Below are 16,054 nucleotides of genomic sequence, written 5' to 3' on the forward strand. Positions count from 1 at the left end.
GTTCTAGCAAGGGAGGCTCCAGACCCACTGTTACCTTCTGCTGCTGAGATGTGCTCTTTTGATATCAAATTTCAGTCCCTCTGGCTCTCTGTATCATTCCATTTCTGTCTCCAAATGACAGAATCCTCTCTGACCAACGTGGTTCTTTACAGCTGCACCGAAGCAGTCTGGTGTCATCAAATGTCCGTTGTTATGCCACAACAGACACTGAAAGGGAAGGGCTAATCTAATTTTTTGGATTGAGGTCAGAACTCAGTCAGAGAACGGTGCAATCAGTGAACAGATAAGCAAATGGACGGCATTATTACTGAACTCGTGATGCGACAAGCTGGTTGGATGTAGCCTGGGGTCATCAGCTCCTGATACTTAAGCAACAAATCTTAAATCCAAACAGTATACACATTCAACTATTTCGTGGTACTTTGGCAAATGGTGACAAGAGGCTTCAGTTGCCAGATCCCACCTCTCCCCATCCCGGGCCAATTACCTGAGCCCTTCTGTGGTTCTGGGGATCTGAGCCCTCTGCCTGCACGCAGTAGGTGCCAAATAAATATTTGTTGAATCAAGGAGTGAATGAATGAACAAACAAAAGAAACCCTCCATGCTCTGACTTCAATTTTAGCCACCTGCATTTGGAGTTCGACACTCTATTACCAAGAGCTTCCCCATCTCGGCTCTCTCTTAAAATTAATTACTTCCTCTCCGTGAGAGAAACTCTGTATCTGCCAGCCTCGCCCCCTCACTCAGCTCCCCTGCCTGGCTCCCCCTTGAATATATAGCTTGGCTTTGATCCATCTTCATTAGGAGGCGAAGAAAATTAAGCTCATCTGCACAGGAGGAGGGGGTGGGGGTGCATTGGGAAAATGAGTTTTCTTCCTCTAGAAGGCAAATATATCCCCTTTCTCTTCAAGCCCAGCTCAGGGGCCTCCCACAGGCTTTGCTTAAGTTGTAAGTTAAATTACTTCTCCCGTGCCCAGTGAAGCTAGCACAAGGGGATAGGAAGGAAGGCTCAGGGGCTTCCCCAGCTTGGTGAGTGCTCGGAATCCCTCAGGGTTCAAGCACACAGAATGCCTAGCTGGGTTTCTTTTCCTTCACCACTAAACCACACAGAATGATCGGTTTCCTCTTTAGGTTAGACATCAGGAAGAACTTACCAGTTAATAGTTAGAAAAGGAAAACAAAGCTTAATAACTAGTTTCTTTTCTCTCTTCCTTTTTTCTTCTCTTCCTGTATTTCCTTTTCTGCTGGGGGAATGTCAAAGGTCTCCATTTCTCCGGGACAAATGATTACAAATTCGTCTCCAAGAGGACCTCCTGAATTCCACCCAAAGAGGGGGAGCATCTCAAACAGTAAAGGAGATTCTGTGATGGGGCACCGTGTGGTCATTGTGTCCGCTGGACTTACAAAGGTGGCCCCAAGGGCAGTGCCACCAGTGAACACCAGGCTTTCAGTCCAAGACCAGCATGAATTAGCAATGTGACCTGACTTCTTTGGTTCTTCATTTTCTCATGCACAAATGAGATACCTTCTAATTCTATGAAATAATAGCTGTAAATTTCCTTTCTTGTTTTTTTTAAAGATTTTATTTATTTATTTGACAGAGAGAGAAAGCACAAGCACGGGAAGTGGGAGAGGGAGAAGCAGGATCCCCACCGAGCAGAGAACCCAAAGTGGGGACTCAGTCCCAGAACCCTGAGATCATGACCTGAGCTGGAGGTATATGCTTAACCCACTGAGCCACCCAGGCGCACCAAGCTGTAAACTTTCAAAATGTGAAATGTTTTATGCATAAGAGATAATGCCTAAGATTATTTTGTTTAAAAACAAATCAAGATGTATCCCAGGTGCCAGAGCTAGAAAATGACCACCACACCGTCTCAAGCCTACGAAGGTGGTGTACGGAGGGCAGGGCATTGTGGACGCAGGGGGCCAGTGTTTCTGAAGTGCCAACACCAACTTCGTAATATTACATTTACATATTACATATTATATATATAATATATATTATATACAATAATATAATAAATGTAACATTACATTTACATATTACAAATATTACATAATATTTGTAATATTACAAAGAACAGAGGCCAATCTTCTCCACTTTGCAAACACCCATCTCTCCATCTCGTTAAAGCTTTCCTCCTTCCAGAGACACTCTCAGCCTCCAAGTCCTAGTGGCGGCCTCACCACAGAGAAAACCCAGTGCTGGTTTGTCTCCAAACACACTCCCCCAAGAAGCAGCCTCTTTCTGGAGGGCTCCCTGGCACAATGCAGTCTAAAGCCCCCAATTCAAAACAAAACAAAACACAAAAGGAGCACGTTCAGCTGGAGTCTTCACGACCCCTTGCAGGCACACACGCGCACACACGCACACACCCACGCGCCCAGGCTGGACACCCAGTGCTCCCACCGTGATCAGTGTTGAACAACTAGAAAAATATGCTCGACTCCTTCCAGACTCTGGGCCCCTCCTGGTTGTCAGCCCACACCACGCTGCCTCATTTCCATAGCTCCTGAGAATCTGCTGACAGAGAATTAGCCCTGGCCAGGCTTCCCCATCCTGAGAGCACTCTGGCTTCTGGAATCACACCTCATTACAGGGAGAGAGGGCGCGGGGTGAGCGGGAAGGGGGGCTGCCTGCGGCCCATCCCTCCCACTTCTCCCCTCAGCCAGCAGATTCCAAGACTATCCACACTCCAGGGGGGGCTGCTGCTGACAGAGGAGGCGAACGGGTTTGGCTCCTGCTCCCCAGCTCCCCCTCTGGATCTCATCATTATTTTCATTTAAAAAAAAAAAAAGATTTTATTTATCTATTTGAGAGAGAAACAGAGCGAGAGAAGGAACACAAGCAGGGAGAGTGGGAGAAAGAGAAGCAGGGGGAGTCGGAGAGGGAGAAACAGGCTCCCCCACCCCATCCCAGCAAGGAGCCCCATGCGGGACAGGGGCTCTGGGACCAGTGACCTGAGCTGAAGGCAGATCCTTAATGACTGAGCCACCCAGGGGCCCTTCATCATTATTTTCAGGGAGCTTTATCTGCTCCAGGATTCTGTCCCAATGAGAACCAGCTTACAGCTTACGTTTCTGGGGGTGCCGGTGCGCCTGATTGTGGGAGCGCTCCTGGTCATTCCCGGGGAAGAATTCACTGCCCTAGCCATCATCTCCCCACCAGAGTTCCTCTGTCCTCCTGCCTATTGCTGCCACATAGAGAAGAGGCCAAAAGAAGTCAGGCCCTGGTAGGCACTTCTCCGTTTCTGCAGGTGGGAAGGAGCCCCTCCACGCCGCACTGTCTCTTTTCCCTGTGCTGCCTACAGGGCGAAGTACCAGCTGTGCGTGCTCTGGGGACCCAGCTGCCAGCCTCACACCCGCACGACTTCTCTCCGCCCCTGCACCCTCCCCCCCTCCCATGCCATAGTAATTCCCGAAAAGTCAAGAATAGGGTGTCCTCCTCCAAGCAAGCTTGGGATGTCCTAAAATGAATGCTAGGCCACTGGGCTGAGTGTCCTGCTTCACTCTGCCTGTCCTCGCCACCCCCAGCCCCACCCCAGAGGGCCCGAAGTCGTTCTCCTTACCTTCTCTGGCCAGTTACGGAATGCTGGGGGGTGTTCACCCAGAGCTCAGCCCCCACCTCAGATAGAAAGCCGAGGAACCGGCTATCTTTCTGTAGCCAAGGGATGGCAATCACAAATCCAGGGGCCAGACCTGGGTCTCTACCCCCCACCATGTCCTCCCCTGGTCTCTCCCTGTACCGTCCCCTGGCCCCTCCCCTGGGCCTGGAAAGTAGCCTCAGACGGCAGGGTCAGCAGGTTGTGTAGTCTTTAGTCTGGGTCAGAGTTCATGGTGTGTGTGTCCGTGTGTGGGGGTGAAGGGGGGGTGGTGACTATCCGGGGAACTTCACGGGGACTCGTCACGCTGATCTCGTACCCCAGCCTGGATTAGCTTGTCTTCAAACTATTTTACTTTATGGAATTCCCTTTGCCTTCCGAACAATGAACATAATCAGGACAGGTAATCGGCCCAACCATGCTGGTTATTGAAATGTTCACATTCTGCCTTGTTGGCCGGTGAAGAGCTATTGTGCCAGGCCTCGGGAGGGTGTCCTCCTCCCCCACCTCCCTGATCTGTGCTCAGGGCCGCCCACCTCATGGATATCTGGAGATGCCCCAGCACCCTCCGGGTGGGCCAGGCCTGTGTCCTTTCCGGTTGACGAATGTCATTCCTGGCACGGCATCCCTTAACTGTCAGAGCACCGGTGGCCCTTGTAAGTGTCAAGATCTGTGATTCTGGGGCCCAGAAGTCATCCTGGGTTGGGCAAGAGGTGTTTTTCCCCCCTCAGACCTTGACCCAACTAGGGAGAATTGGGGCAAGCCAGCTCCCAGGGGTGCCTTGCCTTCGTGGCCCTCAGACTTTGGTTTTGTTCCCTGCTGAGGGCAGGGACATGAAGGCAGGGCTGAATTCCCCCCTCCACCTTTTCCTCCCATCCTCTAAGCTAGATGGGAGCCGGGGGAAGGCCCGAGTCTCCTCCCTCGGCCTCCAAGCGGCCTTCTCCTGACAGTCAGCGAGGGTCCCAAGAGGTGCAGGGACAGGGCAATAATTAATTAGCCCCTCCCCCGGCTCTGAGCTGGAATCCGAACTAGTGCCCTTCAGAGGCTGAGGCGGCTCAGCTGTCTGCTTCTGGGCTTCTGCAAGGTCACTGGAAGGACTCTCTTCGTCCTGACCGCAGCAGATTTGGTTCTAGTGTCCCACAGAGAGCAGCGTCACCCCACCCCGCTCCGCCCACCCCAAGGGAAAGAACTTTACAAAGCAAGTGCTCACAGACCGAAGCAACCAGGCTGATGTGCCTCCTTCCGCACCCTCAGAAGCTACAAATGCCTTCTCGGCTCCCCGTCCGGCAATTCGCCAGGGTCAAGTTCGGCACCTAAGTTTCCTCCTTGTAACAATGGAACCAGGCACATAAGTATGCCTTCCATAGCAGACAACACAGATGAACAAAGGGGTGTGAAATAAAGCGAAAAAGTTAAGGCACACCCCCCCCGCCCCCATGGTCTGGCCCTCAGCCGGAGGAAGGGAGGAAGGCAAGGCCCGTTTCCAAATCAGGGAAGCGGAGATCGTGGCCCCAGCTACAGTGAGTGACAGGACAGAGAAGACAAAGTTCCTGCTATTTGTCCAAGCTGAGTTCCTCGTCTCCAGGAAAACAGAGGGAAAGAGCTGTGTGATTCAGAGGGTAGATGCCAGCTCCCCACCCACCCCCCAGTTGGGGGGCTGGCTGCAAGAGAATGGGGATGAAAGCCACCAACCCTCTCACTCGTAATCCCGGGGAGCTACAGATCGGGGGACCCCTAAACGTCAGTCCGATAACACCTGCCTGGGTACAGAGCTGCGAACCGCCTGTTTACCGCCCGGACTTCTCTCTTGCTCTGCCTGGGGCCACACCTGACCCACGGTGGGAGCATAAAGGCTGTTTGCTGTGGGGGTTGCAGAAGCAGACCCATGGTCCCCCCATAGTGGGAAGAGCAGACATGTGCCATTCTGCTTTGGGATATTGGATGGTGAGTGAGAGAGGCAGGAGAGCTCAGCCTCAAATCCCTCTTGCGGGGTGGGGGCGGGAGATCCGAAGGCAGGTTCCATCTGTTCTGTGGTCCCTCCTCTCCCTCCCCCTCCCAAGCAGCCAGGGGACTCTGATAAGAGTCTAAGAAGCAGGGGCTTTGTCTGGGAAGAGGAGAGCAATAAATGAATGGGGTCAGAAAGGCAGGAGCCTAGACAACTGCTTCTGGGGGAAGGAGTCCTCCCCTGCCAGCGAGTGGGGTAAAGCAGGTGGGATGGCAGAAAAGCTCTGGTGTTCCCCTCAGCTGCCCCGGGATTTGGGGTGGGGAGCTGAGTCTGCCCCTGCCCCCCAGGGAGGGCTCAGCTGCTCCTCTCTCCTAAACTAGGAGTCATGAGCATGGGGGACCCAGGTGGATTGTGGGAAATTCTGAACACCTCCTTCCACCAGGACTGAGGAGCCTGGAACTTGCCTGTACGTGAGCTTGCCAAGGGCTCCCAGAGCAAAGGAGTCTCCCGAGATTGCTGTCTGCTGTAGGGAGGGTCCAGAGGGAGTCTGGGAACACAGGCCACCAGGGGAACCAGCCAGAAAATGGCTGGACCTAGGAAAAGTCATTTCCATATTCCCCCCTCTGTGGACTGAAGGCAACAGCCATCTGCCATCCCAGGGAGGTCTGGAAGGGAAAGGACTTATTGAAGACAGCGGTCATGCAGAGACAAAGAGTGGACAATGTGTGGATTAGCCTTAAGAAAAAGAGTATGAGCGGTTGTGTCAGAGTCCGGAGTCTCTGTGGCTGACCAGTACCAGTCACTTTCCCCTTCTGGGTCTGTTTCCCCATCTGTAACATGGACTGATACTAGAGTCGCTGGGTTAAACAAGAGCACAAATTTAAAGCACAGAGGAAAATGCTTGGCACGTAACAATTGCTCAGCGAATAGCTGAGTTTTTAATTATTAATAAAATAAAGGAATCACATAAAACAAGTAGTGTTATTCCAAAGCGGTGCCATCCAATTCAGTAACAATTACTCATTGGTGGCGATTTACATTTTAAGTCGTGAAATGAAATAAAAGTAAAATTTCACTTCCTCAGCTAGCCATGTCTCACTGGGTGGCTCAATGGTCACAGCAGCCAGGGCGGCCACATCAGACAGGACAGTCACAGCGCATCCCACCGCTGTGGAACAGTCTATCGGACACCGTGGGCCTAGAGGTTCTACAAGCCGCTTTCCAGCTCTAATATTTTTTGATCCTCTGAAACGTTTACTTCCAAGCCTGTTTGTCGGTCTACCAGCTGATATCTGCTCAGGGTCCTCAGGGGACACATGTGCCCTTCTAGCCGTCAGCTAAACTAAGAAGAAGGGAATCCGCGGCCACCAACAACAGAGTTAAAAACACTGTAAAGCAAAATGATACATCTCAAAGTCGCATCAAAATTAATTTGGGTAACCCAAAGTCATAGGCATCAAGACTCCCCTCCAAGGTTTGAAAATATGGTTGCTGACAGCCCTGTTGAGGGCGGGCTTGGGGAGGCCTTTCTGGGAAGGTTGTACAGCAGCTCCAGCTGATGGGGAGAGGGGAGGTGGTAAAGGGGGGAAGAATGGGGGACCTGCTCCTCCCCGGCCTTCCTTTTCCTTCCTGCACTGGCCAACTTGGTAGAGGCTGGTGGGGAGAAAAGAGGTTGTCTGCAGGGTCCTCTGGTCTAGAGCAGGAAAAGCCACCACGAAGGGGAAAGCTAGAAGGACTGCCACCAGGGACAGCGGGTGTGGGAGTCTTCCTTCCCCTGCACCTCCCCAACCCCTACCCCACCACCCAGACCTGCAGCCCGTGGTAATTGCAGGGAAACAGTCTGTTCCTAAGCAAACAGCACATGAAGCAGGTGCCAGGGCGCATTCATTAATCTCCCAGGCCCAGAGAAGGGAAGAAGGTCTCTGAGGAAGGGGAGAGGCCCTCCCAAGCCTAGACCCCAGCCTAGAGCCCAGGTAAAGGAAAGAGGGGGGCCTGTGGAGGAAAGGGAAGAGGGAGACAGGGAGAAGGGAATCAGGTAAGGGGTACTGCTGTCCCCACCCCTGTCCCCCTGCCATGCAGTCACTAGACAAGAAGTTGCCACAAGAAGAACTGAATGGAGGGGAGTTCGAGGAGGGGAAGGAGAAGGATGCTGTACTGTTCCCAGCCAGGACAGAAGCCAGTCTTGGGAAGTGACACTTGAGTAACAGGTGAGTCCGCCTATACCTGCTGGAGCGTGTGAGCAGCTCGGTGGCTGTTGCAAATCCTGGCTGGGCCTGGGGAGAAGACAACCTACAGAATTTACCAGCCTCCCCATGCAAAATACAAACGCACAGGCCCCTCGTTCAAAAATTAAGTGTCAGGATGGGGACAGCCAGTCAAGCACTGAAGCAAGCCCCTCTGCACGCGCGGGGCACCTGTGCAGGTGCACGCCCAGGAAGGCCCCCGACACGGTGCGCCTGCTGGTCCGGCTGCTCCACGGGCAGGTGGGCGATGTGAGCAAGTGCACGGAAAGGGCCAGTGCCCCGTCGAGGCTCCGTCTCTCAGTTCTCAGTTCGGGGCAGAACACAACAAGTGGCCCGCTCCTCCCATTTCTACTTCCCCCTTTCTTGGCTCCCGTGCCCAGAAACTTGGCTGCTTTTGCTCTGGCCCTGCTGGGTCTGGGGCCTGGCCCCTCCCGCGTTTTGGGCCTGGTTTCTGTTTGCCTGTGGGCAGCCCAGCCAGAGGCAGCGCCCGCCCGCTGGAAGCCACCAGGAGGCTGGGTTTGCTTATCTCTCAAATCTGCCTTCCAGACGGGCACAGGGAGCTCTCTGTTCCTGTCCAACAGACCCCTCCAGGGCCACCTAACATCATCGTTATGTCACGGAAACATTTCCCCTCCCAAGAAAGAGACAGGGGACAAAAGCGCTCCTGGCCAAGTGGGGATTCACGTCAACGTTTCTGCTTTGGAGACAGAGCAGGCTTTCATTTTTTGTCACATGTGCATGCGTGAGTACACACACACACACACATACACACACACACACGCACCCCACCACCAGCGGCAAAAAGTCCATCTGCCCTTCCAGCAAAACCCAGAACTCTGGTGCACATTCCCCATGCGCTCCTGACTTGTCAGCAGGTGCCTGGGTCAAAGAGCACTAAGGTTTTAGAGCCTGAGGGAAGGACCTGAACAGGAAGTTGAGAGAAAGGGAACGAGAGATAACTAAGCCCCCAGAATTGGTCCTCTTTTTCTGGATTTGTCTGGCTCCCAAATGACAAACTTTGTTCCCTCAACTTCAGAGCCGCCCCCCACCGCCCTCCACTGCCAGCTCTCAGCACCGCCTCCCACCGGTTCGATCCTCCTTTGGCTCTCTCCACACCTAACTCTAAGGTGAGCCACAGCTCTCCCGGCTTCTCAGGCTGGGCCCTCTCTGCCTGGACCCGGGAAATCAGCCCACAGGAGGCCCAGGCGCTTCTGCCCAGAGCTCCAGATCCCCTCTCCGGAGACAATGGCTCGGAGAGGGAGGAAGAGCAGCCGCTCGAGCTTTGCGCACAGGGCGGCCCCACAAAACCATTGTCTCGGCAGCAGGACAGACAAAGGTTTGTATCTTCAGCTTCTGTGCCAAGTAGTTCACCCCCGTGGACGAAACCAACCCTCCGCATTTCCTTCTAATAAACAACGTGATCCGCAATCTGGCCCCAAGCTGAGAATCTGTATCGCGCATCTCGTTGTAACAAAAGCCTGCTGGAGCGGATGGAATGGGTTATCTAGTCCCCTTACCTGTCCCAGAACCACCCAAACAGTCCGCCCGACAGATAACCACTCACTCCCTGGCTCTTCTCCGAGGTCCCTCTCCAAGCGCTCTCACTCTGACTCCTTTCACACTCAGGAATAGGGAAAAGGTTTCCTTTAATACTTACCAGGTCCCTGGTGGGTAGCAATCATTAACAGCCACACAGGCCGACCAGCCTTAACCCCTTCGGAGCTGGGCTGCCTCCCGCTGGCTGATGGACAGCCCTGGCCCCTCTTCCCAGCCCCGGGCAAAGTGGTAACTCCCACATCGATGCCATCCACCTGAGTAATGCCGGCCTCCCATGCGGAGAGCGCAAGCCCTCTAGTCCCACCCAGGCTGCCCCGCCTGATTGGAGCGCACTGGCAACCTGAGGCGCTTGGCTCTGGCATGGTGCCCAATTGGATGAGCCCACATTATGAAATATTTGCCTAGCAGGCCAATGGAGGAGCCAGGATCTGGGGGAGGGCATGATATTTTTATTTACTCCTGGAGGAGGGAGAACAAAGGTAGTCTTAGCATCCCAAGCCCTGAGATGGGAAGTGAGAGGAAGGGGCTTTCGGGCAGGTGCGCACATCTCTGGCTTCTCTGTCTAGGTAACAGGGCACCATCCGTGAAGACTTCTGGGCATTTCAGCTCCTGGCTGGCTAGCTAAAGCGTTTCTTTCCCTTCATAATTCCCTGCCTCACTCAGGAGTTTGGAGAGTGGAACCAGGAATTGGAAGAGACACCAAGAAAAGAAACACCTTGACAGGCAGAGGGCTGCTTGGACCTACAGTAAGGATGCCAGGCTCGAGTGGTCTTCTTCACAGGTCAGTGCAGCAGAAATTTTTTTTTTTTTTTTTGCATGTTTAGAGGATGCAGATGAAAGGTGGGTAGGAATGAGAAGACAAATCCCCTCTTTATCCCTTTTAAAAATAGGCTTCTGATTTGGGGAAATCTAAATCCAGCATGGAAGTATCTACATGTAGGACACATGCAAATCTATGCAGATATGTGCAAATGAGCAGCTCAGGGCTTTTCAGAGGAAGTCCTTGCCAGGATTTTTCTAGCTTGAGCAAGAAACCAGGTAGTCTCAAAACCTTCGGATGCTTATCGGAACATCTTGCTAGAGCATAAAGTTATCAGTAGAGAGAACATAAGGAACTCAACCAATATATTTATTGAACATCTCCCACGTGGAAGGCCTTTAGGTATAGTCTATTAGGGTTTTAAAAACATATAGGATACACAAGAGAATGCAGGTGCTGTCCCCGGGCACACCCACCAGTAATACCCCTTCTCTTTTCAGGTCCTAGTGGGTGAGCGGCTGCTCCGCGCCTTGCCAGCCTGGGTCTAGTGCCGGCATCTCCTCCTTATCACCCCTGGTTCCTGTTTGCCTATCAGTAGCCCTGCCACTGTGGCTCAGGACCCTGGCTGAAAACAGCCCGGGGGGCCTTATCTTATCTCCCGGGCTGCCTTCCCAGTGGCTTGTTGGCTGCCTGGTCCTAGTCTCTTAAAGGGGCTGCACTGCATTCCCACTCAGTCTGTTCGCTAGAACACCCCCAGAAATCTAGCAGAGCACTGCTGGTGGAGGGTCCGATTCATACCACCCCCTCCTCACACACCCTCTCCCAGCTACCTGGCTGCAGGGCTGCTGCTGGAATGACTTACTGACTTTAAACAGGGAAAGATGCTGATGTTGTTACATGCCTCTTTAAATGCTTATCATATCATGCAAATGCCCAGCACCTCGGTATTTCCAGGCTCCTGCTCTGTTAAACTGAGTTTTTAAAAGGGGGGAGGGGCTCAGCATACAAAGTCAATATAGAAAAATCCGTAGTGCCTCTATATACTAGCAGCAAACAATGAAGATTGAAATTTTAAAAACACTATCTCTAATAGGATTAAAAACATGAAATGTTTAAGGAATAATCTTGACAAAAGACGAGGGAGACAGGCCTACATACGAAAATTTATAAGACACTGCTGAAAGAAATTAAATAAAATATAAATAAGAAGAGATATATCCACTTTGCTTGGATCTCCAATAGCTAAGTTTATCAATCCTCCCCATATTTTTCTATAGATTGAACACAGTCTTTGGAAGTTCTTTGTAAACACTGGCACACTGACTGGGAAATTCATGGGGAAATGCAAGGGACCTCTAATAACTAAAAATCTTTCAAAAGAAAGTACAAAGTTAGGGGTGCCTGGCTGGCTCGGTAGAGCATTGACTCTTGAACTTGGGGGTTGTGAGTTCAAGTCCCACGTTGGATGTAGAGATCACTTAAAAGTAAAATCTTTAAGAAAAAAAAAAGTACAAAGTTATAAGTCTTAGACTCTCTGACTTCAACAATTTTCATGAATCTAAAGTAACCAAGACAATGTGGTATTGGTATAAAGATATATATATATATAGGGCTCCTGGGTGGCTCAGTGGGTTAAAGCCTCTGCCTTCCGCTCAAGTCGTGATCCCAGGGTTCTGGGATCAAGTCCCACATAGGGCTCTCTGCTCAGCAGGGAGCCTGCTTCCTCCTCTCTCTCTGCCTGCCTCTCTGCCTACTTGTGATCTCTGTCTGTCAAATAAATAAATAAAATCTTAACAAAAAAAGATATATACATATATATATACACACACACACACATAAATGGAACAGAACAGAGAATCGAGAAGTAAACCTATGCACATACAGTCATTTGGTTTGCGAGAACAGTATAGAAGCAATTCACTGAGGGAATGACAACCTTCTAATACATGCTACAGGAAAAACAGAGATCCATATACCAAACACGAAACAAAGCCAAAACAAAACAAGCCCCCTGCCGCTACCTTAAAAAATTAACTCAAAATGGACCAAGATCTAAATGTGAGAGCCACAACTATAAGATTTCTAGAAGAAAACATAGGAGAAAAATCTTAGTGATTTTCGGCTTGGCAAATTTCTTAAACAACACACAAAATTCGCCAACTTTAAAGAAATGATCAATAAATTGGATTTCACCAAAATAGCAAACTGCTCTTCAAAAGAAATTGGCAAGCCATAAACTGAGGGGCTATGTTTGTGAAATATACAACTGATGTAAGATTTTTATCTAGAATGTACAAAGAACTTTTACAACTAAACATGAAGGCGGCAAACAACACAATAAAAAAATATATGAGCAAAAGATTTAAACAGACACCCCGCCAAAGAAGATATACAGTGTCAAATAAAGTACATAAGAAGATGCTCCACGTCATTAGTCATTAGGGAATGCAAATTGAATCCGCAATGAAACAACACTACACCCACCCACCAGAATAGCTAAAATTAAGACTAATCATACCAAGTGTTGACAAGAAGGTAGGTGAATTGGAACTCATCCACTGCTGGTGAGGATGGAAATGGTACATCCACTTTGGAAAAGTTCAGCAGTTTCTTAAAAAGTTAAACATAGAGGGGCGCCTGGGTGGCTCAGTGGGTTAAAGCCTCTGCCTTCGGCTCTGATCCTAGGGTCCTGGGATCGAGCCCCACATTGGGCTCTCTGCTCAACAGGGAGCCTGCTTCCTCCTCTCTGCCTCTCTGCCTACTTGTGATCTGTCTGTCAAATAAATGAATAAAATCTTAAAAAAAAAAAAGTTAAATATGGAGTTATCATACAATCCATTGTTTCTGAGGTATTTACCCAAAAGAAATGAAAGCATATGTCCATACAAACTTGTTCACAAATGTTCACTGCAGCTTGTTTGCCAGAGCCCCAAACTCCAAAAAAATAAATAAATAAAAGAATGTCCACGAACAGGTGAATCCAATGCATGTGTTACATCCATACAATGGGTGAAGACTTGGCAATAGAAAGGAGTGAATTATTGATACATACAACAGCACAGACACATCTCAAAATAATTATGCTGAGTGAAAGAAGCCAGACCCCTCAACTAAAAAATGTGTACTGGGGGCGCTTGGGGGGCTCAGTGGGTTAAAGCCTCTGCCTTCAGCTCAGGTCATGATCCCAGGGTCCTGGGATCAATGGAGCCCTGCATCGGGCTCTCTGCTTAGCAGGGAGCCTGCTTCCCTTCCTCTCTCTCTGTCTGCCTCTCTGCCTAATTGTGATCTCTGTCAAATAAATAAATAAAATCTTTTTAAAAAATGTGTACTTACGATTCCATTATATGAAATTTTAAAATGTGAGCTAACCTGCAGAGGCCGCAGATCAGAGGTGGTAGGGAGGGGGGCCAGAGGGAGGGATTTCTGAGAGGAGGAGAGAAACCAGGGGGTGAATTGTGCTTGTAGTTTCACAAAACACAGCAACTTTTATCCTTTAAACAGATGATGCAGTTTATCTTACATTAATTATAACTCCATAAAGTACAAAAACTTTCATTTGAAATATTAAAACAAAACAGCCCAAAACCTACTCCTGGGTCTACCTGTTCTGTCCACATTGTGATGGGATATGGGCTGTGGGGAAGGGGGGAGAGGCAGGGGCTCCAGCTCTACGAGTGACCCGCTTTAGTCCGACAGAAATGCTGGTTTAAGGGGCACCTGGGTGGCTCAGTTGGTTAAGCATCTGCCTTTGGCTCAGGTCAGGATCCCAGGATCCTGGGATCTAACCCGTATCTCCTTCCTCCTTGCTCAGCCGGGAGCCTGCTCCTCCCTCTGCCTGCCTCTCCCCTGGCTTGTGCTCTCTGTCAAATACATAAATAAAAATCTAAAAAAAAAAAAAAAAAAGAAAGAAATGCTGGTTCAAGGCAGGAAGGCGTATGGGCTCTGAGTCAGCCTGTGCACCTCTCACGGAGTTGGGTCAAATAATGCGGCAGAGAAAAAAAGAAAATAAAAGAATAATGTAGCAGATCTGAATATGGTCTTAATAAAAATAAGGGATTATTTGTCTTATGATAGGAGAGAAAATATGAAGTATAACCCTTGATGATTCTCATCGTTATCTTATTTGGATCTTTTATGATTCCATGAGGTAGGCAGAAAAATATTACCATCTCCCATTTTAACAAAACCCCTGAAGTTCCAGGAGATAAAGGGTCCTGGCCAAGATAAGCAACCTGCCCTATGGGAGGGAAGTCCTTAGCTCTTTCCTGTTGCCACAGACCTGTCCTTAGTAGGGCTGACCCCCCCCCCACCTGTGTCCCTCCGCCCTGACTCAGCTCCCAGAACATGGAACGTGGACCAGTGTCGGGGTACTCACCCTGCCTCAGGTGCCTGCTCTTGGACAGTGGTCACTTACAGAGCCGGAAGGGGCTCCCAGGACGGATGAAAACAGGAGCAGACAGAGGGTCAGAAGAGGATGGATTAAGGGGAACCACGCAGTGTTAAGAGAGAGGAGACTGTTAGAGATGACTGGATCCAAGCATCTAATCAGATCACACGTTTGATGAGAAGGGGGAGGGGGACAACCAAACACCACTCCCAAGGCAGGAAGTCTGGTGGGTGTGGAAGCAGCTGGAAGCTGTTAGAGGGCTCCAGGCCAGAGACCCGGCTGGGCTCCAGGCCTCTGTACCCCACCTCTCCCTCCTCGACTCTCTGTGCCCCGCCCTCCCTCCTCCACCAGTGTGGCCAGGGCACAAGAACAGTGGCTCGCTGGGAGCCCCACCTCTCTCTCTCTCCTTGTCCTGAGGACTGGATGACAGGAGGGAAAAACCACCCTGCAGGGCAAGGGAGCATGAAAAACTAAAACAAGGGAGCACTAAAAACTCAGTGATCAAAATTGATTAATATTTTATTCATGGAATATGTTTCAAAATAAAAATGTCAAAAAAAGATCCATGATAAATGACGTGTTTTTTTTTTTTAAGATTTTATGTATTTATTTGACAGAGAGAAATTACAAGTACACTGAGAGGCAGGCAGAGAGAGAGAAGGAAGCAGGCTCCCTGCTGAGCAGAGAGCCCGATGCGGGACTCGATCCCAGGACCCTGAGATCATGACCTGAGCCGAAGGAAGCGGCTTAACCCACTGAGCCACCCAGGCGCCCCTAAATGATGTGTTTTAAAGAGAAACCGGATGGGTATTACTAAATTTCCCTGTTGTCTGAGCACTAGGGCTATCGATCCTGTCTTTACTTAAAACTGTTGATACTGTGTTCTTTAAGAAATTGGAGCCCTAGGGGTGCCTGGGTGGCTCAGTGGGTTAAGCCGCTGCCTTCAGCTCAGGTCATGATCTCAGGGTCCTGGGATCGAGCATTGAGCATCGGGCTCTCTGCTCAGCAGGGAGCCTGCTTCCCTTCCTCTCTCTCTGCCTGCCTCTGATCTCTCTCTGTCAAATAAATAAATAAAATCTTAAAAAAAAAAAAAAGAAAGAAAGAAAGAAAGAAAAAGAAAGAAATCGGAGCCCTAATTTGATTTTTTTAAATAGCGCTCTTGATAATTGAGTCTTGTGACACCCCTTCAATGTTGCACCGACCAGGGGACTCCCTGTCCCTCACCGTAGTCAGCCCTGCTCCAGGATGAGGCTAGGAGGACCTGGGAGGGAGCTGGGAAGACTGGACAAGGCCCAGAAAGGGCTAGGGAGGGTCCCTGCACTCTTCAAAAAACCTCGAGGCTTGTATAACCAAAAAGGAAAAAAAAAAAAAAATGCTGGCGAGTTCTTCTAGATTAGAGGGGAGTAAAGAGACATGGTCCCAGATTTGGATTCTAATGACTTCATTGGGATGACTGGTAAAATTTAAGTGAGGACTGTATGTTAGATACTAGCCCTGCGTCGAGGTTAAGTTCCCTAAATCTGTTCACCTGTACAGTGGTTATGCAAAAGAATATCC

At 50.0% G+C, this 16,054-nt stretch overlaps 1 protein-coding gene and 1 long non-coding RNA gene across 17 annotated transcripts in view; one reads left to right on the forward strand and one right to left on the reverse strand.

Moving 5' to 3' along the window:
- PLEKHA6 (pleckstrin homology domain containing A6) overlaps positions 1-16,054 on the reverse strand; it is a 142,436-nt gene that overhangs the window by 47,602 nt on the left and 78,780 nt on the right. Inside the window, exon 1 of one of the 16 annotated variants that reach the window (XM_013058183.2) lies at positions 9,451-9,587. The exons of 14 other annotated variants lie outside the window; for them this stretch is intronic. The gene's annotated coding sequence lies outside the window, so the exon portion shown is untranslated. Of the gene's footprint in view, positions 1-9,310; positions 9,412-9,450; positions 9,588-16,054 lie in introns of those variants that run through there. One more of the 16 variants, XM_013058185.2, reaches the window with a different exon arrangement.
- On the forward strand, positions 9,718-11,714 carry LOC123392339. Its single transcript, XR_006607051.1, has 3 exons — positions 9,718-9,916; positions 10,014-10,131; positions 10,611-11,714. It is a non-coding gene; the product is annotated as an uncharacterized LOC123392339 (long non-coding RNA).

This window comes from Mustela putorius, unplaced genomic scaffold (assembly GCF_011764305.1).
Source record: "Mustela putorius furo isolate JIRA1106 unplaced genomic scaffold, ASM1176430v1.1 tig00000508_pilon_pilon_pilon, whole genome shotgun sequence".
Taxonomy (NCBI): Eukaryota; Metazoa; Chordata; class Mammalia; order Carnivora; family Mustelidae; genus Mustela; species Mustela putorius.